Source organism: Suricata suricatta, chromosome 13, assembly GCF_006229205.1.
Source record: "Suricata suricatta isolate VVHF042 chromosome 13, meerkat_22Aug2017_6uvM2_HiC, whole genome shotgun sequence".
Taxonomy (NCBI): domain Eukaryota; kingdom Metazoa; phylum Chordata; class Mammalia; order Carnivora; family Herpestidae; genus Suricata; species Suricata suricatta.
The window spans coordinates 60059151-60085862 of NC_043712.1; the positions used below are offsets into that span (position 1 = coordinate 60059151).

The following is a 26712-nucleotide window of genomic DNA, read 5'->3' on the forward strand; positions in this document are numbered from 1 at the left end:
CTTCTGTATCCCTTGGGTAAATCCCTAGCAGTGCTATTGCTCGGTCATAGGGGAGTTCTATGGATAGTTTTTTGAGGAACCTCCACACTGTTTTCCAGAGTGTCTGTGCCAGGTTACATTCCCACCAACAGTGTAGGAGGGTGCCCATCTCTCCACACCCTCGTCAGCATTTATAGTCTCCTGATTTGTTGATTTTAGCCACTCTGACCGGTGTGAGGTGGTATCTCAGGGTGGTTTTGATTTGGGAAACACCAAACTTTAATGCTTTTGGCCCATAAAGGCTCACCTTTGGTAATTTTCTCCTCCCACCTAGAAGAGAGAACAAAAAACAAAAAGGTATCATCAAGTTGCACCTTCCCCCCTCACTTTAGTTAGCACAGCCAAAAACATGCAGGAGATCCAGCTTGCTAGATCTAAGTGGGAGGATTATCCTGGATTATCCATTTGGCCCTAAATGTAATTACAAGTATCCTTAGGAAAAGAGACCATAGGGAGACTTGACTAGAAAAGGAAGTAGAAGATATGATGAAGCAAAAGGTTGGAATGATTGTCAGGAAGGGGTCATGAGCCAAGGAATGAGGAGACTCTCATTGGAAAAAGACAAGGAAAAGACAAGAAAGCAGATACTCCCTTAAAGCCCCTGGAGGGCATGCGGCCCTGCCAACACCTTGCTTTCAGCCTACTGAACTCCATTTCTGACTTCTGGCTCTCAGAACTTTAAGCCAATAAATTTGTGTTGTGTTAAGCCACAACTAAGTTTGACTTAAACAAACTACTAACTTTGTGGTAATTTCTTATAGCAGCAACAGGAAACAAATATACCCAGTTTGCTTCTTTCCTAGATATACCAATTCCATTTTATAATGCATGCTTGCTAGGCAATACTCATTTTGTTGGTGTTTTCATTTTTAATTCATTCCAGAGTGGGCATGTCAGAATATAACACCTGCTATGGCTTTGTTAGCTTCTCAGTGTCTACCCCCGCTTAATAACAATAACTGTCCCCCAAATGGAATATACCAGGCAGCAGTGTCAAGCAAATGCTGTGTCAAAAACCCGAGTAGACACTACTGCCTGTGCCACATGCTCCAGGCTACATAACTGTTAATCAGTGACACAGGTAGCTCAAAAGGCAAATTAGAACAAAGTAGTCAAAATTGAAGGGCAGTCTGTACATTCTGCTGGATAGTTTCCTCAGGTATCCTCTTTCTATTCCTTAATCACCACAGTGATCTCATCTGCTCTCCTCCCTTCACCTGGCATTCTATACTGCTCAATGAGTGTCATATAACTAGGCTGAAAGATCCAGTGTGCTCCTACTTATATACTCAGCCCACGAGTACCATCTAATTTGTGGCATTTCCCAATGGGAACATTCCTTACAATCAAGAGAACTTTTACACATACACACCTGTTCCCACAGAATATTCAGAGGTATCAGTTACAACCACTTGGGTGTGTGAATTGTTGGATGAATAAAACCTAATGTAGATAAGTTTCAATGGCCATAATGGTATGAACTCTTTTACTGCAGATAAGCAGGTCAACTCCTGACAGAACTTACAAGTCTGGCATGACATGGTAGCTTCATAAGAACCATACAGTCTTTACTTTGTGAGAGGCTTCATTTTTTCCTTGACTACTAGAAGGCAGTATGGTAAATTCACTCACACAGTCCCCAAACATTACTTGTTAAAAGGTCTTGAATTTTGTAAGGGTTTACTAGTCACATGTGCGGGCAAATGTCTGCTAATATCATAGAGACAAAAACTTTTGATTTGTCAACGAATAGACATTATTTACACAGTGGAAACTATAGGTGTCAGAACATTTTTTCCTCTAACACTTTATAAGCATTCATATTACAACAAAGTAAATTATCATTCAAATTATACATTTTCACAATGGTACGTTGAATTGGCTCAGACCCCTCACTTATGTCACTTAATATAACACACATAATCTATTAACAGGTCTGACAGTGGGCAGAGGCTCTTTCCCCACTCTTGTCCACCACGTAGACAAAAGCATACACTACCATATCACAGGGAGTCTTATGATAGCCCTTATTCTGGCCCAAATGGCTCTTTCTTCCAAAAAGACTTCCTAACCTTAGCAGCCCCAGGTTGGATGCCAAATATGTCAAGTTAAGCCTGACAGAGTAATAAACAGGGTATAAGTTCATTAGAGAACTAGTTGTAGTTCCCCATACAACTGCAAAACTATATTTTAATTTTTAATTTTACTTAAATGTTGCCTTTAGTCTGATGATAATGATGCAGAAAGTGGTCTGGAGGTATGTTCAAGCAATAAGCTATTCTGCAGTTCTAGAAGCTCCAAGGCAGCTAACAATGTTTTGTCCAACACATCTTTTAGGTTTTTCTGTGTGAATACAGAATGTTCCACATATTTCACAGCCTTCAGGTCATAGACCAACATTTCAGCAGTCTGTGTCATCAGAGGTTTCTATGTATCTTTAGCAAGCTTTTCAATAATTGAGAGTCACATGTCTGAGATCGATTTTGGTTCCAACAAACTAGAAGTCTTCAGACAATGGAGAATTATCTTAGGTACCCATCTTTCTTTCACATTTTCAAATGAGGGCACTAACTAAAAAAGAAACTAGAAATATGTCTGTTTGTAAATGATGGAGGGGTTATTCTGTCAAATTTTTTTCTTTTTTTTTTTCCACTGGTTGTCAAAATGATCCTTTATTAGAATATTTTCCTTTGTAATTCTTAACTAGCTGGGCATTCCACTGCACCACTATTGATGTCATCTATGATGTCATGAGGGTGGCGGCCATCAGCATTGCAGCCCACAGACTGGGTGGTCCCCAGAATCTCCTTAATGGTCCCAGAGAGTTCTCTGGCTAACGATCGGTGCCGCATCTGTTGGGCAATGTTGATAATCTCATCAAAAGTGGTATTTTCACTGTGCTTAATGTTTTTCTGCTTCTTTCTGTTTCTCGGCGGTTCTTTGAGCGCTTTGATAATCAGGGCAGAGGCAGAAGGTACCACTTCAATCTGGGCCTGTCCGTTCTGAATGGTCAGTTTCACTGTAATCCTCAGGCCCTTCCAATCACCGGTGGCCTTGGTGATGTCATCACCAACCTTCTTTGGAGACAGACTCAGCGGGCCAATCTTCGGGGCCAGGGCAGACGTGGCACCAACCTCGCCACCCGTGCACCTCAGGTATACGACTTTGATCTCGTTGGGGTCGAACTTAAGCGGCATGGTGGAGGCGGTTGGTGTCGGATGAACCCGGATTCGGAACGACCGAGGACTGTTGCACCGTCGCCTCCTCGGAACCAAAAGCCAAAAGGCTGTCCAATTTTTCTTACCCTCTAGGATCCAAAAGTCCAAAAGTGTATGGCTCCCATCAATAGTTGTTAAATTGTTGAACATATTCAGACATTAATTTGTTGGATAGGATATCAAGACTTATCAACAGCACCATCCCTCACAACCCAATTATCTGCATTGCTGAAATATTTTTTAATCCACCTGAAATATTCCAAATTTAATTTTGAACTCTGCTTCTCCACCAGACCTTACGGACCTTTGTGTTTGCTTAGTAGAAAAGGAGGTAGAAGGGTTTAGGCCCAGAAAGCTCTCATAGTTGAGGTGGTGGATCAGACCACATGCCAATGCAGAAAAAGGCTTGAATGGCAGGAGGGATAATGGTCAGCCAGAAGCTCACTCCACCAGACTGATAGTCACAACAGACAAAGAGGACATGACAATAACTGCCCTTTGGCCTCTGCCTTCCCTAGCTCTGATCTGGTGTTCAGAAACTGTTCCGAGGTTTTTTTCTTGCATCTCCATCCACCCACCACAGTCCAACAGCAATTTTCTGGAAGGGCAGGTCAAGACCCTAGCTAAAAAGGTGAGTGGGCCATCATACAGGCAATGAAGGTGTAAATTGCCAGACTGCTGTCAGTTATACAGACATTCCTCCAAGAAGCCAGCGTTCTCACAGGGCCAGGAAAGGCACCAAAGGATGTACAACTGGACCATCAACCACAGCGGTGAGCACCAGACTCAGGACACTTGGAGCAGCGTGAACCTCCATGGCCTAGAGGGTTCCAGTCAGGTTCCTCCCTCCAATTTCATCCTCCGCACTTCACTTGAGCAAGTGCCACCTTCTCATAACTTCCAGCCCCCTGAGGCTGAGAGAGCGGAGAGAGGACAGGAACCAACACGAACTGAGCGGACCATAGAGCCGCAGCCAAGGGCGGAGCAGCAGCCACAGAACCTGGATCTCGGCTTGTCTTACAGCATTGCCTTTCACCTTATACTTAATGGTCTTCTTGCCAGGGAGGACCTAGGTTCTGCCATGCCCTTACCCCAGACTTTGCAGCAACTGGCCTGTTCCTTCGTGAAATTGCCGAGATTTTGTGCCAGGAACGCAGGAGCTTGGAGGGCATCCCACCTCAGTGGGTGGAGATTTTAGAGGGCAAGGCCTGCGAGGCCCCAATGAGAAATGGGGACTCCAGGTTTGTCAGAAGCATGGAGGCTGAACCAACTTCAGTCTGCATTTATAGGCTAGAACTGTGGGTGCTTCCTGGCCACAGACGATTTACAGCCACCTGTCATAGCTGAGCATTAAGCTCTGCTGAATCCAAGGTATCCAAAATACCCACGCACTTAAGCTGGACTGAAACACTTCTTTGAATAATTTGCAGTGGTCATCTGGATATCCTCTTTGGAGAAGTGTCTATTCATGCCTTCTGCCCATTTCATCACTGGATTATTCATTTTTGGGTGTGGAGTTTGGTGACTTCCTTGTAGATTTTGGATACTAGCCCTTTAACCGATATGTCATTTGCAACTATCTTTTATTATTCCCTCGGTTGCCTGTTAGTTTTCTTGATTGTTTCCTTTGCAGTGCAGAAGCTTTTTACTATGATGAGGTCCCAATAGTTTATTTTGGTTCTTGATTCCCTTGCCTTTGGGGATGTGTTGAGTAGGAAATTGCTGCAATTGAGGTCAAGGAGGTTGTTTCCTGCTTTCTCCTCTAGGATTTTGATGGTTTCCTGTCTCACATTCAGGTCCTTCATCCATTTTGAGTTTATTTTTGTGTATGGTGCAAGAGAATAGTTTAGTTTCATTCTTCTGCATGTTGCCCCAGCAATAGCACTGCTGGGGATTTACCCAAGGTATACAGAAGTGCTGATGTATAGGGGCACATGTACCCCAATGTTCATAGCAGCACTTCCTACAATAGTCAAATCATGGAAAGAGCCTATATGTCCATCAACTGATGAATGGATCAAGATGTGGTTTATATATACAATGGAATACTACATGGCAATGAGAAAGAATGAAATCTGGCAATTTGTAGCAAAAATGACCTTGAGGGTCATGCTAAGCGAATTAAGTCAGGTAGAGAAGGACAGATACCATATGTTTTCACTCATAGGTCTAACAGGAGAAATCTAACAGAGGACTATGGGGAAGGGAAGGGGGAAAAAGAGTTAGGGAGAGGGAGGGAGGCAAATCATGAGAGACTCTTGAATACTGAAAACAAACTGAGAGCTGAAGGGGGAGGGGGAAAAAGGAAGGGGGTGATGGTCATAGAGGAGGGCACTTGTGGGGAAGAGCACTGGGTGTTATATGGGAACCAACTTGACAATAAACTATAAATTAAAATATATATATTTAAATAAATAAATAAATAAATAATTTGCAGTGTTGCAGCTGGGTCTTGCTGGGGCTTTGACCTAACATCTTTCATTATGTCACTCCATGTAGTAATCAGTGGACTTGGGCTGAGACCAAAAACTGCTTCGTTTTTATTTAAAATTAGGTTACACACTGATTGGCAATCCCAGGCAACTATTCCTAACACGGGTTTACTGGGTTTACTTGGTTGTAGACATTGTGGAAATATAATTAACCAAAAATATTGGGAATATTGGAAGTAAAAAATATGGTTTTCTCTCTACTCTTTTCACATTTAACAAAATTTCTGAGATGTGCCCTACTTCTGTGCTTCAGTGGGTATACTATTAGTAAGGTGTAGAAGACATGCATCTTATTATGGGTTAAGGTAACATGGTAGAACTTATATAAGGCTTGTGATTTGCCAGATACTGTTCTAGGTGCTGTGCAGTTATCAGCACCTTTTATCTTCAGTGAAGTATTATCCAGTGAAGTACATGCTATTATTTCCATTTTACAGATAGATTGTTGCATGGTGAGATTAATTTGCTCAGAGTCACATAGAGCCAGGGCCTGCCCTTTTAAGTAATATTCTGTTCACTTGGTGTAATGGGAAGTGACTGGAAGTCTAGGGGACTACTCCAGAACCATCCCCACTATTTACCAGTTATGTAATGTTTATAAGTTACAACTGCTTGATAAAGTATAGCTGAGTCTGTTTTTTCACCTGAAAATTGAAGGTGCTACATCAGTTGTGTTGACCTCCCTGAGTTGTTATGCACTTCAAACACAATGTTGTTTTTAAAAACGAGATCATTTTCAAAGCTATAAAACACTATATAAAATGTTTTATTGTACTTGTTTCACATCTTGATTATTGAAGTAGGCCAATTAGGAAAACTGACTAAATTATAACCCAGACAACTTAATATATCCCTGAAGTAGAACTACCATTAAATTTGAATTGTAATTAATATTATTATCAGAATAATTCATTTAGTTCTGATAATGAATTACAGTGCAAGGTGGCTGTGATCCTTTTGAAACCTATTATGTGGATGAATTACCTTTGAAATTAACTTAGAGGGGCGCCTGGGTGGCTCAGTCGGTTAAGCATCCAGCTTCGGCTCAGGTCATGATCTCACAGTTCGTGAGTTTGAGCCCTGCGTAGGGCTCTGTGCTGACAGCTAGCTCAGAGCCTAGGGCCTGTCTTCAGATTCTGTGTCTTCCTCTCTCTCTCTGACTCTCCCTTGCTCACACTCTCTCTCAAAAATAAAACTAAAACACTAAAAAAAAAACACTTAAAAAAAAGAAATTAACTCAGAGACACTACTTGTAAAAAAAATAGTTTCTCAAAAAAAAAACTTTTGGGGTATCTGCTGGCAGAATAGATAGAACATGTGACTCTTGATATTGACGTTTTAAGTTCAATCCCCATATTGGCCATTTAAAAAAAATTTTTTTTGAAGTGCCTGGGTGGCTCAGTTAGTTAAGTATCTGACTTTGGCTCAGGTCATGATCTCTGTTCGTGGGTTCAAGCCCACATTGGACTCTGTGCTGACAGCTCAGAACCTGGAGCCTGCTTTGGATTCTGTGTCTCCCTCTCTCCCTCCCCTTCTCACACTCCGTCTTTCTCAAAAATAAACATAAAAAAATACGTTTAATGAGTTTTTCAGGGTGCCTTGGGTGGCTTAGTCGGTTGAGTTATTATTTTTTTAATGTTTTATTTAAAAAAAATTTTTTGAGAGAGAGCGAGACTCAGACTGTGAATAGGGGAGGGGCAGAGAGAGAGGGAGACAGATTCTAAAACAAGCTCCAGGTTCTAAGAGGTCAGCACAGAGCACAACATGAGGCTTGAACCCACCATGAAATCATGACTTGAGCCGAAGTCTGACACTTCAGTTGAGCCACCCAGGTGTTCCTAAGTGTCTGACTCTTGATATCAGCTCAAGTAGTGATATCACAGGCTCTGCACTGATGGTGTGGAGACAGAGAGATTCTGTCTCTCCTTCTCTTTGCCCCTCCCCTACTTGTGCTCTCTCCCACTCTCTCTCTCAAAATAAATAAACTTTTTTCAAAAATGAGGTTTTGGGGGCGCCTGAGTGGCTCAGCCAATTGGGCATCTGACCTCAGGTCAGTCATGATCTCAGGGTTCATGGGTTTGCACCCCACTCACGCTCTGTGCTGACAGCACAGAGCCTGGAGCCTGCTTTGAATTCTGTCTCCTTCTCTCTATGCCCCTATGCTGCTCACGCTCGCTTGCTCACTTGCTCTCTCTCTCTCTCTCAAAAATAAACATTTAAAAACTAAATAAAAAAATATATGAGTTTTTCAATTGCTCATAATACTAATAGAATCAGGTTCTGATGTTCTAAAGTCCATTGGACCCTGGAAAATATAGACATTGAAACAATAACATCATTTCTTTTTTAAAAAAATTTTTGGGCACCTGGGTAGTGCAGTCAGTAAGCATCTGGCTCTTGATCTCAGCTCAGATCATGATCTCCTACTTCATGAGTTCTAGCCCCACATCAACCTTTGCACTGATGGCAAAGATCCTGCTTGGGATTCTACCTCTCCTTCTCTCCGTCCCTTCCCTGCTTGTGTGGGATTCTGTCTCTCCTTCACTCTGCCCCTTCCCTACTTGTACAGACACTCTAAACAAACATTTTAAAAATGTTTAAAAAACATTATTTTTATTGAAAATAAATTTATATTACATAACCCAAAAAATTCTTTTTCTTAGGCCAGTTTGCATTGGGTTTTCTATTATTTCCAAAGGAGTTGTTGTAACAGTCATGCCTATGACCACAGTCACAAACCATGAGATCATGACCTGAGTCAAAACCAAGAGTCGGATGCTTAACTGACTGAGCCACCCAGGTACCCTACCTCACTTATTTTTATTTTATTTTTGCCAAGATGGTTTTCAGAAACCCTACCACATGCAAACTTGTTCATCCCGTGAGTTTCCAGGAGTTCAGAAATAATTGCTACATTACAGATATTCAGAAAAATGTTTTGTATAACCCAACCAGTATTATTAGGGTAAGTGCTAAGAATAACAAATAAATGCATTTATTTGGGCCAATGAAAGCTCTATGAAGCTCCAGATTTTAGGTTTGTTTCATGTTCATGTAAACAGTTTCTCTCTCACGTAGGTGAAGAAAAGTGCAATAAGAAATTTGCAGAGCTCTATTTGAGCATGATTCAAATTATCCTTTAAAAACTGCTGCTACTGGGGTGCCTCGGTGGCTCGGTCAGCTGAGAATCAGGCTCCTGATTTTGGTTCAGGTCATGATCTCACGGTTTGTGAGTTCAGGCCCTGCATCACATTCTGCACTGACAGTGCAGAGCCTGCTTGGGATTCTCAGTCTCCATCTCTCTGCCTCTCCCCTGCTCTCTCTCTCAAAATAAATAAATAAAATAAACTTTAAGAAATAAATATTGCTGCTACTCTGATTGTAAACTTCCATGTCTTCTTTGTGATTTCCAAGTGATGAAATATCAAGCTGTATACTTACAGGAACAGAAATCAATGATTCTGACTGGGGAAATTTAGGACTCAGGCCCATTACCCATGAGTAGATAAGACTGGTGGGCAATGTAAACTTTTGAAATGTGTCTTTTAAATGTAAGAATGAAAGAGGCTTTGTTTTTAAATTCAAGTACAATTTACTAATAGTGTTGTTAGGCATTCTTTCCTTTGCCCTTGTATAATGGTTCTTCAAGTATCTGGGTAAGGTAAAACTCTTTCTAAATCAATCACCTCTAACAAGTGTTGGGTATTCATCTTTCTGCCTTAAGGAATCTCTGTTTAGTCTTTGGACCTAGCCACCTGTCCTTATGTATTTCCAGCTCAATACCTATGCTTATTGTTACTTCATCATAATAGGTGTCTATTTTGCTCACCACAACCTTGCCCACTCTTGGAACACCCATCCTTCCTGCTGCCTGGAATGTCCACCTCACAGGGATCCTGCTGGCATTCTTCCCTACCAGATCTTATTTCCATCACACTGCAATATTATCAACTAATATCTGTTTTTTCCAAACCTCACACATGGGGTACATCTGGAAAAGGACTCCCATTCTGTGACGTGCAGAAGAAAGATCCAAATGACCTCACTCCCAAAGCTGACAGCTGGTGGCAGATGCTAACTGGAAGTTGAGCCGGGGCTGTTGCCCAAAGGCTTCAGTTTTCCTCCATATGGGCTTACCTAGGCTTCCTTGTTGTAGCAGCTGAGGTCCAAGCAGGAGAGTTCAAAGAGGACAGGCTTTGAGGTGGTGTTCCATTGCAGCTAATGTCAAACCTATTCTTTTGATAGAACAATCAGATATGAATTGTTTGGTTCAGAAATGCATAATGCCAGGGCAGCTCCAAGAGAAAAATACTGTTTGATAAAATTGCTAAAAATAAACAAAGCAAAATATATACCTTATTTTGAAATGCACTTAAACAGAATGGCCCAAAGAAAGAATGTCAAGAAACTTCTACCTTGAAAAGGGAAAGGTTGATTAGTTACTCCAGCCCTATGATGGGTTGTTAATCAAGGGCCTTGAGGAAAAGACAATCTGAGCTGAAGGGCTTAGATCTAAAAAAGATGAAGGTCAGTTTAATATATACAGTCTTCAGGGCCAAAGGGATGATCTTTTTTTTACAGGTGGGAGACATGTACTGTCTTAAGACTGAGAGGGGCGCCTGGGTGGCTCAGTCGGTTGGGCCTCCGGCTTCGGCTCAGGTCAGATCTCGCGTTCGTGGGTTCGAGCCCCGCATCGGGCTCTGTGCTGACAGCTGGCTCAGAGCCTGGAGCCTGCTTCCGGTTCTGTGTCTCCTTCTCTCTCTGCCCCTCCCCCTCTTATGCTCTGTCTCTCTCTGTATCAAAAAGAAATAAAATTAAAAAAAAAAAGTTTAAGACTGAGATAGCCTATTAGAAAGGTGGGGTACAAAAAGGCCCATGGATGTCCACAAATGAAGAAGGGCTCTAAATGACCAGTGGGTGGTGAAGGTTCTCTTAGTGGGGAGATATTCTGGTTGTAGATACTGTAAAGTATTGACCCCAGAAGGGAAATGTAAAAACACTGGCCAAAGGGTCTGGGAATATCCCAGAGGAACTAACACTCTGGGCAGGGGGCGGGGGTCAGAAAAAGAGGAACCCATGGGGCGAGGGACAGGGCTGGCATCTAGTTACATCTGCATGCACCAATACTTGGCTGGACGGAACTATCAACTCTGGTCCTCCAGAGAGCTGCAAGCTTAGGGATCAAAAGTCCAACAGGGTTGGGTGAGATATCAGTGTCTGCAGCTCCCTGAAGGTGACAATAGGCATATCACAGGAAACACAAGAGGAACTGTCTGTGTTCCAGTGGTCTCCACACCTCTTGGCCACCTGGTTCCAGCCAGGAACAGGTAAGGACAGTTACTCAGGCTTGTATGTCTGGACCTTGGAAGAGAAAGTAGCGAAGAAAGGTGGCACAGTATAGCACTAAGGGTGCTGAAATTTTCCCACCAAGGTGGCAGTCGATGGCCACATGTAGACAGAAAACCTGGATGCCAATGCTCCTGCTTTTTAGGGCCTCACATGACCTGCTAGGTTTGAGGTGCCTCACATGACCTTGCATCTACTGGTGAAAGTGAGCACCATTAGGCCAGGCCCTAGGTCACTTTGGTCAACTAATGGACCAACCTAAGTTCTTTAGGCTTGCTCTACACAGCACCTAAAAGAAAGCCACAGACACTGAAGCATCCTGATTCCTTGTTGGACTGACCAGCCGTCACACAGCTGGAAGATACAAGTTGAAAATGATACCTAGTCACTTGTGGGATTCCTCTAGGATGGCAACCAGCTGGAGTCAATGTACCCCATTTAGTAATAGGTTTCCACACCAGAGCATGGGGCCTTCCAGAGCAGGGACATTAGAGGCATGAGTTCCCATCCACCAGTTGCAGGTCTAATCAGCCTCAGAGCTCTGGAATGATGAGATCGTGTCATGTGGTGGGTCTCCTCAGGCCTGGGATTTCTGCAGCCTCTGTGAAGTAGTAGGGTCATAGATGGGCTTACATAACTTTGTCTGGACCTTTTACAAGGGGGCACTTAAACAATGGTCATGTTGCTAAGTTCAGGGGAGGGCAAGTGCCATCTGCTGGAAGCACCTATATGGAGCATGTTCTGTCTGCGCAAGTGGAGTCTTCAAAAAGGGAACACTGTCAGGAATGTTTGGAGCCCACTGTGGGCTGAAATTGAGAGAACTTAAGTACAGGTGCACTCTGGTTCCATTCACTGTATCAAAGTCGAGTCATTGCAGCCTTTGGTTTTACACTTCAACACCAGCCTTTCAAGGTGTCAAATTTAGAACTTTTGTGCTGCCAGAGCCAGTTGGCTCAACATGCAAATGTAACTGCCTGACAGTGTCTCAACTGCCAGTCCCTGTGGGGCTTTCTTCTGTCGTGTTCCCACCTAAGAAAGATTAGCCCAATCTTAATACTAGTCAACAGGTTTGGGCAGAGTTTAATTGCTGTTTCTTATGTCAAGTTACATTATGCTTTGGTGAAAAGACTCCATTTCAATGCTACAAAACTCTAATTTCAGCTTATTTGAAAACTTATGTTGTCTCTACACCTATATGTTTTCTTGGTTTTGAAGGAACAGTGAAGATAAAGGGAACATGATATTCATGGTTTTAAGACAAAAATATTGTTTACACACTCACAAAACTTTTGAATTTTCCCTATACTTAAGCACACAATTGGATACCCCTAATAAGGAGCACATTATTAGAGTTCATTCCTTCTTTTTCTTTCTTTCATTTATTTTTTTCAATATCAGGCTTCTAACACTACTTAGGAGGCAGGGTGACATGAATGATTGTAATAACAGCAATGAGTAATAAAATATATTTAAATCTTATTAAATATATATATTTATTTAATTTTTTAAGTAATCTCTTAAAAAGTTGCAACTCACAACCCCAAAATCAAGAGGTGCACACTCTACTGGCTGAGCCACCCAGGACTCCCTTATTAAATAGTTATGAACATAAAACTAAAAAAAGGAAGAAAGGAAAGGAAAGGAAAGGACAGGAAAGGAAACTAAAGGGCTCCTGGGTGGCTCAGTCACTTAAGCTTTTGACCTCAGCTCAGGTCATGATCTCACAGTTTGGGAGTCCGAGCCTGCATCAGGCTTGTTGCTATCAGCAGAGAGCCTCCTTCAGAGCCTCTGTACCCCCACCCTCCTTGCCTCCTCCCCACTCGCTCTCTCTTCAAAAAGAAATAACATTTAAAAAAACTTTTTAAAATAAAACTAACATGATTTTTGCATTCAGTGTCTAGCTAGCTCCCAATTTTTTTCATCTATTTGACAATATTAACAGCATATTTCATGTATATCAGGTCTTGGCATACAAGTATAGGACTTTAAATATAATATTAATTAATATTCATAAATGTTTCCAAAGCTTTGCAAACACTGTGCTAAACTAATTCATGAATAATTCTGGAACCACTCACTGAAATATGAAGAGAAGCAAGAAACTGATGCTCCACACTACTGGGAAATGACCACTGTTATGTAAGAATCCCTTACATTCATGCTACCTGAAAGGATTTGACAAAAAAATGTAATTTGTTATGATGTCCTACTTACGTGCTTCTGCTCAGAACTCTACAGCAGTATCCATCTATGACATTACCATGCACAACTGGGGAGCCATCATAGCATTTGGATGCAATCACATTTTCTTTTGAGGAGACCAAAAGATGTCCAAGACAAGAGATATCTTGAAGAGTTGATCCCCCTGGGACCTGAAGGGTTGCAGAATACCCTACTCCAAAACATCATTTTGGCATCAGGATTATTTTGAGCTGAAGGCAACTGAGAAGAAGCAAGTATAAAAAAAGCTTTCTTCCCTCTCCCAATTTGCCTAAAAACAGAACATAAACTCATTAAGGTATTTCCCCTCTTCTCTCAACCAGAAAGAACAAAAGTTAATGACCAGAGACAATCTATACCCTTACCAGCTCGGATACTACACCAGTGGAATCTCCATGACAAATTTTACTAATTTTATGTTCCATTAGTTCCCCATATATTTGCCTTCCCACAATTTTCTGCCCTAGAAACTCAAAGACTTTTCCTTTGATTTCTCACTTCTCTAAACATCTATTGTTCTTTTGTTAAGATGCTTTATAAGCCATGGGGCACCTGGGTGACTCAATTGTAAGAGTGTGTGACTCTTGATCTAAGGGTCATGAGTTTGAACCCCATGTTGGGCATAGAGATTACTAAAAAAAAACTTTTAATGCTATATAACCCCACGTTCTAATAGTTGAACTACTTTGAGTTACTTATCTCTGAGTACTCCCACATATATACATGATTTGCATATTAATAAACTAGTTTTTCTTGTCTGTCTTTTATCAGTCTAATTTGAAGGGCCTCAGTCAGAGAACCTATGACAGTAGAAGGAAAAGAACTTTCTCCTGACTTCTACAGGCCTTAGAAGTTTAGTGTTTGTGGTATATGGGGGCTACTAAAGTGCAGGGCCCTCTTGCTGAGGTCTAAGAGTAAATACTTCCTTCTTGGATTCCTATGATAAGCACCAAATACAGCCATATCCTCCCAATGGACTACATAGTACAAATTTAACCATGGTAAAAGCATGACCATTGGAAAAATGAATGCCCCAATAAACCTCAGCAACTCCCTTATGTTGCTATTAACTTAAAATCACCCTATACTGACTAAACCCTCCAGGTTTCCTTCTGGGGATGCTAGGAACTAACTAGTTGATTCAGAAATCTTCTACCAAACTGCCTCCATATAGGAATAATTACCTGATGAATTATCACCAAAAGCCTATATAGCCTATAGCCCTTAGGAGGGCATACCATAGAAAGGATGCATTTAGAGTACCCAACTACTCCCTAAAAGAAGATCTGTGCTCCAGGGAAGCCATCTCTTCATGCTTAATGGACCTAACACTGCCCCCTAGAGGTGTTTTGATGAATTTAACATCTTTACTGCCCCAAACTTAATTTTTTAGTAATTGGATATACATAAAAATAAGGCAATTTCACACTATTCAAAGAAATTGTTAAAGGCCAGGGAGTACAGAATTTGTCTGCATTAGATAAAAAACAAAAGAGGGCGCCTGGGTGGCTCAGTCGGTTAAGCCTCCGGCTTCGGCTCCGGTCAGATCTCACGTTTGTGGGTTCGAGCCCTGCGTCGGGCTCTGTGCTGACAGCCAGCTCAGAGCCTGGAGCCTGCTTCCAGTTCTGTCTCCTTCTCTCTCTGCCCCTCCCCCTCTCATGCTCTGTCTCTCTCAGTATCAAAAATAAATAAAACATTAAAAAAAAATTTAAAAGAAAAGAATCTTAATGTAGCAGGAGTAAATACTAAAATCTAAATATATGTAAGTGAAAGTAGCTCTTTTTTAGCATGTAATCTCTGTTTTGTAGATAAATTTAACCTCTAAAACTAGTTTATAATGCTACAAATGTGTTACAGTTTCTTAAATTAAAAATAAATATATGTATGTGTGCATGTATATTTAAGGTCTGGAGAACAACTGCCCATTTGCCAGTCAATTAAAATGCATATAAACAGATAGGTCTATACACATATTACATTTTCAAAAGTAACATAATGAAGTTTCAATTCAGAAAAATGTATGAAATGTGAAGAATTTGTTTCTGAATATTTTGCCTGAATGTATTTATGGATTTATTTAGCCAAAAAGATAACTTGCCAGTGTGAAGGACTGTGTCTGATGCTTAATATCCTATGAATTAAATTATTTTATACTCAGCTTTATAAAAGCACATCTTAGGCTCAAAAAGAGAAATCTAGAGGTGCCTTGGTGGGTCAGTCGGTTAAGCATCCAACATCAGCTCAGGTCATGATCTCATGGTTTGTGGGTTTGAGGTCCCTGTCAGGCTCTGTGCTGACAGCTCAGAGCCCTGAGCCTGCTTTGGATTCTGTGTCTCCCTCTCTCTATGACCCTCCCCTACTCATGTTCTGTTTCTCTCTGTCTCAAAAATAAATAAACATAAAAATTTTTTTAAAAAAGTGTGAAATGTAACTCTGGGTTGATATAAAGAAGCCACAGGGAAGGAATGGATTAAAATCTCGGTCCTAGAGCCAGACTTATAAATAGGGAAAACTGGGATTTAAAGAATCTTACCTGCCTTGAAGGTGGTCGAGTATTAGACAGAAAGAGCCTACTTCCTTAAATGAATGCATGAAGCGGAGCCTGCACCAATCCATGTGAAGACTGTGATGTGAATAATAAACAAAATTCTATTGTGTTGAGCACCCTAAAATGTAGGGTTACCTGCAACAGTAGTTTGCTTAAAATTCCCACAGTTATTACAAACCTTATAGAATCGTTGTCAGGATTCAAGAAAAATAATCTTGCCTAATAAAAGCAGCTCAGGTTTTAGAAAGATGGATGCCAAATCAATGAGTCCTCTTTTCTGTGCTAAATGATTCATTAATAAACGATACTGGCTCCCTAAAATAATTGTTCCAAATAGGGAATTCAGTGTTAAATACCTGTCAAATTTCAAAAGGTGATCAAATATATTATGTAATGAATCTAGGAGATTTAATATTTTGTTTTAATTTTAAAAAATTAACTATGTTTTCTCTGTTGTGATTAGTATAGTCTGTACATGATGCAAAACTGAGATTTGGGGGCATGGGACATCTGGTTGATTCCATGCAAGAACTTAACATTCCTGAAGTAAGATGGAATAGGTAAGGTTTAAATAAATATAATATAGGGGCGCCTGGGTGGCTCAGTTGGTTAAGCCTCCGGCTTCGGCTCAGGTCAGATCTCACGTTCGTGGGTTCGAGCCCCGCATCAGGCTCTGTACTGACAGCTAGCTCAGAGCCTGGAGCCTGCTTCAGATTCTGTGTCTCCTTCTCTCTCTGCCCCTCCCCCTCTCATGCTCTGTCTCTCTCTGTATCAAAAATAAATAAAACATTAAAAAAAGTATTAAAAAAATAAATATAATATAAAACACAGGATTTCAATCAAATGTATTACAATTAAAGTATATCTTTTAAAGAACTCTTATATTCATGGATTTGTTTTAGCAAAACTCAATAAAACCACCTGAGTGTTTTTCACTTAGAATTTTGTACCCTTTTTTGGGCGCCTGGATGGTTCAGTCAGTCAAGTGTCCAACTCTTGGTTTAAACTCAGGTCATGATCTCACAGTTCATGAGTTCGAGCTGCACATCGGGATCCGTGATGCTACTACAGAGCCTGCTTTAGTTTCTCTCTCTCCCTCCTCTCTGCCTCTCCCTCATTCATACTCTTTCTCTCAAAATAAATAAATAAACTTTATTGAAAAAAAAGAATTTTGTACATTTGATTCAGGTCTCAAAAGTACAATCTGTTTTAAGTAAATAATCCCGCAGACCAATGTGGGAGTTTAGAGGTTCCTTTTTTTTTATTATTAAAAAAATTTTTTTAATGTTTATTTTTGAGAGAGAGAGAAAGAGACAGAGCACAAGCAGGGTAGGGGCAGAGAGAGAGGGAGACACAGAATCTAAAGCAGGCTCCAGGCTCTGAGCCATCAGTATACAGCCCTCTATGGGGCTTGAACTCATCACATGCTTAACCTACTGAGCCACCCAGGCGCCCCTTTATAAGTTCTATTTAATGCCATGATTTCTAGAGTTGTTTAGTAGGCCTTTGAACAATTTATGAAAGCAGTAAAGGGAGTTTGTAAGCCTTCCCCTGAATTTCAAAAAGTTTACTAGGTATTGTGGTATAAATGAAAGTGAACTGACTGTGAGTATGACAGACATGAGTTCTTTAGTCAACTTGCTCTTTGATAAAATATTACTTCACTACAATTTCTCATATGTAAAATAGTGTTAGGAATACTTAGCTCAAATTTCCTTTGTCAATTCTACTTCAGTAAAGATGAGGGAAAGAAGTAAAGAATACTTAACTCAGGTGCGCCTCGGTGGCTCAGGCCTGACTTCTGCTCAGGTCGTGATCTCACAGTTCCTGAGTTCAAGCCCTGCATTGGGCTCTCTGCTGCCAGTGCAGAGTCTGCTTCAGATTCTCGGTCTCCCTTTCTCTTGGCCCCCCTTACACTCTCTTCTCTACTTCAAAAATAAATAAAAATATCTTTAAAAAGAAAAGAATACTTAACTCAAAGGATTGTTGTAATACATATAATATTTATAGTCTTGTGTACTGAAAATATACAATAAATGGTTCTTCTCACCCTCTCTCTGATAAAAACTACAGCAATATTTACCAACAATTGGGATGGATGAGATAACCTAAGTTACTTTTTTTAAAATTGCTATTACATCAGTTCAATAGGAGATAATTTCATTCAGAAATATTATTACAGTTATTATTCTAAAGTGCTATTTTAGCAGTACTATATGTACGTGATTAAAACATTTGAAAAACTTTTTTTTTCTAAAATTGTGTTCCTTTTGGTATCCAGATTGTCTCAGAATCAATAAAAACGGTCCTTGGCATAACCACAGGATTAGTATGTCAGCATGTATTCTCAGAAATGAACACTAGGTGGCACTTTTAGACAAGATCATCTGGGTATAATGACCTATTTTTCTCCAGCCCTGACAAAACCTAAACCAAGTCTCTGAGCAGGGAATCTTTCCTACCCAAGGGATTCCGTTTCTCCAGCCCCCCACCCCCACCCCCCACTTGCCTCCATCAAGATAGCAGTTACAAACCTTAAAAATGAAGCATCTGTTGAGGATTCTCGAGAGAAAAGATTAAATAAAAAACAAACAAGAAACTAATCTGTAAGCCTGTCCCTGTTTTATACTTTATAAAGTCCCTCCATTATACTTTACTTCCCTTTTTAAAGAGTAAATACAAGGTAATTTCATCTTTATGGTGATGAAGACGGTAGAGCAGGGGGAGAAAGGAATCTTCCTGAATCAATTCTAAAGACCTGAGTATGTGGTTCATTATAACAGCAAGTTTCTCAGCTTGTTCTTTTTCTTTTTATGTTTTTTTTTTTTCAAATGTCTTACTTATTGAGAGAGATAGAGAGAGCGAGCAGGGAAGGGTCAGAGAGAGAGGAGGAGACAGAATCTGAAGACAGGCTCCAGGCTCTGAGCTAGCTGTCAGCACAGAGCCTGAGGCGGGGCTTGAACCCACAAACTGAGAGATCATGACCTGAGCCAAAATCAGATGCTTAACCGACTGAGCCACCCAGGTGCCCCTCTTTTTCTTTTTAAAAAGTATTTGTACTCTACTTTTCTTTCACTCACACCTTCAACAAGTCAAGTGTTTACAGTGTATGATTTGGTACATGTACCAGCCTGTCACTAAGGGTGGGAGATTAGAAAATATATTTGGGTAAGTTCAACCCCCTACCCTTCAGACCAAAATAGTCTCATGAGGGAAATAAGACAGCAACATAAATTTCAGAGTAAGGTACACTTTCTGGCATGTACATTTTATAAGTACAACACCAAAGTCTTATTAAGTAGCATTTTATCATCTTATATTGAGTTAAGGAAAAAGGAAGTGAGCTAATATGAGTGCCTACTACATGATGGGTACTTTATAAAGCCTGCACCATATTAGGTAATTAATTCATTTTATTCATTTTTTGAGATGAGGAATGTTTTTTAGGAAGATTAATTAAAAGGCCCAAGGTAACACAGATAAGAGGATGGCAGAATCCTCTTTTTTTTTTTTTTTTTTATTATTTTATTTATTTTGAGAGAGAGACAGACAGACAGAGTGTGAACAGGGGGAGGGCAGAGAGAGACACCGAATCTGAAGCAGGCTCTAGGCTCTGAGCTATCAGTGCAGATCCCAACACAGAGCTCCAACCCACAAGCCATGAGATCATGACCTGAGCATGCTCAGATGCTCAACTGACTGAGTCACCCAGGAGCCCTAAACTGCCTCTTAAAGAAGGCACTGTGAGTGTGATGTTAATTCTGGTAACATGAATTCATTTCTGCCTTAGGAAATTCATTTCTTCCTCTCTTTAGCAACAGTTCCTTCTGTATCAGAAACAAGGGTCAAATTATAGTTGACTTTGTGTTACCGATTGGCAATGTTCTATATAATGTCTTCTTTTGTATTAATTTTCCAGATATTGAATTCTCTGCTTTTACTCATTTACTTCAACTAATTGTTCCTGACCTTCCTCGTTCTGCTATCTGATCCTAGGGTACATTAGATCCCTGGGGCTATGTAGTATATTATTCAGACTGGGTGGCTTAAAACAATAGAAATTTATTCTCTCACAGTTCTGGAGGCTACAGGTCAAAAATTGAGGCATCAGCAAAGTCATACCAACTCTAAAGGCTCTGGGAAGGAATCCTGCCTTGCCTCTTCTAGCTTCTGGTGTTTGCTAGCAAATTTTGGCATTCTTGGCATATGACAGTGTCACTCCCCTCTCTCCCTGTCTCGGTATATATCTGTGTCCAAATTTCCCTTTGATAAGGACACCAGTTGCCCTAATCCAGCATAATCTCCTCTTAACTTGACTATGTCTGCAAACTCCCTATTTCCAAATAAGGTCACACTCACTCATAAGTTCCAGTGGACATAATTTGGGAGATAACTATTCAAACTAGTATATAACATTTGTTTTTAGTTTCATGATTCTCTGCTTTCGGGTCTGTTTCTAGTTAAGCTTGGAATAATCACAGTGAACAGGGATACTCTTTCAACTTCTTTCTGTGGTCTTCCAACTTCCATCTACAATCTATGATTTGTGAGTGACTGATATCCCTTTATCTTGCCTAGCGAAGCATTTCTGTCTTCATCTTCTAACAGAGCTTGGGCCCTGATTCTCTATTGCCTATTTCAGTGTATACATAAAGTTTTTTCATTACTTTTGTCCTCAGCTTCAGAATTCACCTCAAGATAACTATTCCAAGTCTCTTTGTCATTTTGTAATCTACAGATCTGTTCTTGCCTTTTGGAGATGTCTGTTTAATGTATGTTTATTTATTTTGAGAGAGAAAGAGGGGGAGAGAGACAGAGAGTGAGCAAGCAGGGGAGGGGCAAAGAGAGAGGGAGACAGAATCCCAAGCAGGCTCCATGCTGTCATCGCAGAGCCTGACATGGGGCTAAAACTCACCAACCATGAGATTATGATCTGAGTCAAAATCAGGAGTTGGATGTTTAACCGACTAAGCCATCTAGGCACCCCTCATTTGGAGACCTCTTATGCACCTTCAAGGTTTTACTCAGTTCAATGTGGCTGGCTCATCCCAATTCTCTACTTTCTGTAGCAATTGCTCTATTTTCTAAAACCTGGATTTCTTGCCCCCTACATTTGAAAGAGCTCACATTTGAGGGTTTCTTTAATGACTTTTGTTGATGCTGTGGTCTGTGTCTCCCCCAAAAGTTATTATGTTGAAATCCTAATGCCTGGTGTAATGGTATTAGGAGACAGGAAGGTGCTTAGGTCATGAGGTGGAGCCCACATTAATAGAATTAATGACCTTACAAAAGAGACCCCAAAGAGCTTGCTTGCCCCTTCCACCAAGTGAGGACGCAGCACTGAAGCACAGTTGTAAACCAAGCAACCATCGTGGCACTTTGATCTTGGACTTCCCAACCTCCAGAACTGTGAGAAATACATTTCTGTTGTTTATCAACTAGCCAGTCTATGGTATTTTCTTGTAGCAGCTGGAATGGACAAAGACAATTAATGACCCTTTTTAGTTTTATAAATTGCATTAATTTCTTATGTTTTGTCTTCTAAAAATTGTAACATTTTTCAGATTTCTTCACCACTTCTTTCTCAAAGTCCATCTTAAATTAATTTTAGGTGGCAGAGGCCTTATGCCTACTTTCTTAGAGTCCTGATTATAATTTTAAGCCCAGCCTTCTTAATAATGAGTTGTAAAAAAAATAATGAGTTGTATTCTGAAGTATATTCTGAAGTGATCATGAATCCAAGGATTTCTTTGCTCCTGTTATCTTTTATCAATGTTTGGACACATTCTTAGGGATTTCTAGGGTTTTTTCTTTCAAGTGAGGCTTATTTTCAACAATTTGAAGTTTAGTTATCTTACACAGTCTATTTTACACAGAAAGGAACTTTCTACAGATTAAAATAATATATTCACCAGCCTCCATCAAGGCCATGATAATGAGACGCTTCAAGACCACTCCATGAACATCAGATCTAGGAAGCATAGCCAACGTTGATTGTTTTCTTCCTAGGTATTCTTCATCTAACCTAGTGGCCAAATCTTCCTTACCTCAATTTTTTGGATGTTCCTCTGATAGTTCCAACATGGGACACCATTTCCCTCTATGTTTGACTCAGAAAAGGATTCTTGAACTGCTACTCCTACAAGGGTCTGGGGTCAAAGGCAAAGAGGTGGACAGGGGGCAGGACCAGGGAAAGGAGGAAGATATATAAGCTGGGCTCTTGGGGTATGACCTCCTCTTGGTCTCTAAGTGCGACGGGCCTGTGTCTATCTACCACCACCACCCCCAAGACCCCCAACTCCTACCCCTTCTCACCCTCTACCATCCCCAACCCCTCCTCCACCTTGGCATGGTCTGCAGCTTCCTCCCATTCTCCTGCTTCCCTCTACCCCTCCTTGAGTCTGTGTACCTAAATTTGCCTCATGGAAAACAAAGATTGCCTTACCCAGAAAAAAAAAAAAAAACCAGGAAAAAAAAAGACCTTATTTTCAATAGAACAAACACTGGAAGACCTTAGTTTTTCTTTTTCTGGTCTATCCAGTGTCAATTTACTTTGCTGTTACTTCCTGCTTATTGTTTTTCTCGTTGTCAGCCATCCACGTATCAGTTAAAAATAAGTCTATAGCAAAATAAATAAATAAATAAAATAAATAAGTCTATAGCATTTATCTAATGTGAACACACATACTTAAAACTACACGATTATATTCCACTTAAGTAATTATAAAACACAAACACTTTAGACACTATCCAATACATATACCTGTTCTGTAAGCACCCTACAACTGCCCCTCCCTCCAAGATCACACCCCATCCCTCTCCTCTGGAGATAAATTCTACCCTGATTTCCTTAGGAATCACTTTCTTGCTTTACTTTCTCCCCTTTTTATCATTACCTTAATGTACCTTATCATACGTAAACAGTGCAAAATTTGATTGTAACTGTTATTGAAGATTACATATATGGATTTACACTCTGTGTATTTTTTTTATGTCTTACTTATTTCTCTCAATATTGTGATATTTATCCATGTTGCATTTAACTGTGTTGTTCCTTCTCATTAACATATACTTTTCTATTTTATGAATATAGCATACTTTCTCCCGTTCACAGATAAAGGGATTATTTGTTTGTAGCTATCAAGAACATTCTTGTCCATGGATCCTGGGGCACAGGTGCTTATGTTCACTTAAGATCTTGTTAAGATGCAGAGTTTAATTCATAAAGTCTGTAGTGAAGCCCAGAAATTTACATTTCTAACACGTTGCTGGGAAATGGTGAGGTTTCTAGTGTATAGTCCACAGCTGAGTAGCAAGGGTCAGTGTAGAGCTGACAGTGAAAGTGCTGGGTCCTAGAATATCTGTATATTCAATTTTTTAGAAAATATCAAGCTATTTGTAAAATTGTGGCATCTACTTACATCTCTCCAACAGTGTTTGAGTGTTCTTGTTGCTCACCATTCTTGCCAAACACTGGTTACTATCAGATTCTTAATAGTTGTCAATCAGAGGGGTGATTTAAATTCTGGATATTTATGAAATTGAAAGCCTTTGTTTACAATCCATTTAGATTTCCTCTTTTTGGAAAATGTTTGAGGTTCCCCACACCACTGCCCCATTTTCTTTTCCTTATTGAAAAAAACTGCTGTTCCTTTGACCACTGTTAGGGAGGAAAATCTCCCTCTACCCTTTTAAGTTCAGCAACTGGGGTTCTGATAATTACGGTTTACTAATAGCATATGGTGTTAATAAAGGAGGAAGCTAGCTCACTGAGCAGTTAGAGGCTTATATACCTAGTTTAGTAGGGAAAAGCAGATTCTATGGGAAGAATATATAGATTTACTTAAGAAAAACAAATGGGTTTTTAGAAGAACAATCTGGGGGTGCCTGGGTGGCTCAGTCACAACTGACTTCAGCTCAGGTAGTGAGTCTCACAGCTCGTGGGTTTGAGTCCCATATCAGGCTCTGTGCTAGAGCCTGGAGTCTGGAGTCTGCTTTGGATGCTGTGTCTCCCTCTCTCTATGCCTCTTCCCTGCTCACACTGTCTCTCTCTCTCAAAAATAAACATTAAAAAAAAATTAAAAAAAAAAAAGAACAATCTGGGAGGAACAGTTTGTGATAGTTTGTTTATGCTGGTGTGAGTGGTTTTCCTTACTTTTCATGGCCATAAAACTTCTCTGGGAAAGGGATTTATAAGTTTACTCCTGATTTTTCTCCTGGGGGTAGGGCCACCCAGAAGTTTCTGCTTTAAGTCAGATAAGGGAAGCTCTGAGGCTTCTTTCTGTACCTATTCATTCTCAAATGTCTTCAGTTTAAGATAATCTTCATGCTGACCTTGGGGTTCCAAATTGTTCCATCTTGTAAATTTCCAAGTATTTTGTTTTCTTCTTGAGGTTTCTAACTAATAAAGTATCAAGTTATGTAGTTAAATTAACCACTTGCTTGTTACTGGACTTTTATTTTTAGATCTTTTATAGTATCAGTGCTTTCAAAAGTACTCACTTTTAAATCATTTTTATTCAATTTATTAAAAAGAAAGGGATTTTCTGTGTCTGCTTTCCACTGAATCAAATACTAGACAGGCAGGGTGCCTGATTAGCTCAGTCAGAGGAGCATGCAACTCTTGATCTAAGGGTCATGAGTTCAAGCCCCACTTTGGCTGTAGAGATTACTTAAATAAATAAATAAATAATTTAAATAAATTTTAAAAACATGAGACAGTTAAGCATTCTTATTTTAGCTCAATTGTTCATGATGCTTTTCAGCAATCTAAGTGAGAATGAATCTTTCAAATACAGTATATTTGTTAGTTTCTGAAATAAATTTCTTACCTTTCTGAAAAGAAGGCTCCTGGAGTTAGCTTAACTTGGTGAACTCAAAAGGATAACATCAGAACTTTTGCTTTTCCATTTTTCCTATGAACTTGTCTTGTTCTAGGGGAAAAAGACAAAATAGAGTCTGGGTAATGGATTCCCCTAGAGCTTTGTAGTTCATTTAGAATTTTTAGAACCCACTAAAGGTTTTCTATTTGTTTGTTTCCTTTTGCCAAATACCCCTCCCTTTTGCCACTAACAGAAGCTCAGACTGAAATATGCTCCATCACAGCAAATGAATTAAGCTTGGCAGAAAATTTTCCTTTCAATTTTTCCAATCATATTGAATACATTATCTCTGCTGCAGGTCTTTTTACTAAGAAGCAGGATATATATTTGTGCACCTGGGTTGCTCAGTCGGTTAAGCATCTACTTTGGCTCAGGTCATGATCTCCCAATTCACGAGTTCAGGCCTCATGTCAGGCTCTGTGCTGACAGCTCAGAGCCTGGAGCCTGCTTCAGATTCTGTGTCTCCCTCTCTCTGCTCCTCCCCTGCATGTTCTCTCTCTCTCTCTCTCTCTCTCTCTCTCTCTCTCTCTCTCAATAAACACTAAAAGTTAAAAAAAGAACTAAAAATTCATTAAAAATTAATGAATAAGACAAATCAATAGAAAAATGGGCAAGGGTTTACACTGAGTTCCCAGAAAAGGCTCTTAAATATAAGATGCTCATTTCCCAAGAGAAATGAAAATTAAAATTATTATGTGATATAATGACAATCTTATCAAGTCATCAAATGAAATAAGTATGCTAACATTTTATTGATGAGACTATGGGGAAATATACATACATTGGTAGTGGAAATTAAATTAGTACAATGTTTACAGAAGGCATTTATCTATGAAAATTTCAAATACATAAAACTTTTAACACAGAAACAGTCTTCTAGGAATTTAGATCATCATAAATTTGCGCAACTTCAAAACAACTTTTTTCATTATAACATTGTCCATAATAGACAAAACGCTAGTAAAATCCCAAATGCCTATCAATAGGGGACTGGTTAAAACACACACACACATAATATATCCATAACATGGAACCTATAGAGCTGTACAAAAAGTGATAACGTTTTATATATTTATGGATCTCAAAAATGTTTCTAAATGAAAAAAAGCAGGATGCAGAACATTATGCACATTAGGCTACTCTTTGTGTAAAAAAAGAATGCAGGAAAGTAAGTGTATTTGTATTTCCTTAGCTCCCAACTAGTTGTCTAGCCAACTAGTAAAAACAGCATAAACTCCCAACTAGTTGTCTTTGGGATGGGGTGCACTGGAAATTGAGCAAATGGGCTATAAGGATGTGAAACAGATTTTTCACTATATACTTTTCTACATTTTAATTTTTTAATGATATGACTAAAAAACTTTTACCAAACTTAGGTTAAAAGTAGACTAGATTTTTAGGGGCAGCTGGCTAGCTCACTCCGTAGAGCATGTGATTCTTGATCTCAGGATTAAGTTTGAGCCCCACTATGGTGTAGAAATTATTGAAAAAATAAATAAAATCTTAAGAAAAATAAATGGGATTTTAAAAAACTCTTACCCTTAGGAATTTTGAGAACAATTCCTCAGAATTAAGTTTGCTTAACTTTAAAAATAAAATCAGGGGGCGCCTGGTTGGCTCAGTCAGTTGGGCCTCCGACTTCAGCTCAAGTCTTGATCTCACATTCATGGGCCGGCTTCAGGCTCTGTGCTGACAGCTAGCTCAGAACCTGGAGCCTGCTTAGGATTCTGTGCTTCCCTCTCTCTCTGCTCCTCCCTGCTCATGCTCTGAATCTCTCTGTCTCAAAAATAAATAAAATATTTTTTTTTAATTTTAAAAAAATAAAATAAAAATAAAATCAGGTCCGTATATAACTTCTGAGGTGATAAAGTGTACTGAATGCTTTATTTCATGGTTTAGAGTGAAAACATTGGTTTGAATTGCAGACCTGTCAAGAGCATTTGCACAGGACTATCAGTAGCCATGAT

At 39.8% G+C, this 26712-nt stretch overlaps 1 pseudogene; it reads right to left on the reverse strand.

Moving 5' to 3' along the window:
• Positions 1–2691: 2691 nt before the first annotated feature.
• LOC115276813 lies at positions 2692–3422 on the reverse strand (annotated as a pseudogene).
• Positions 3423–26712: the final 23290 nt, after the last annotated feature.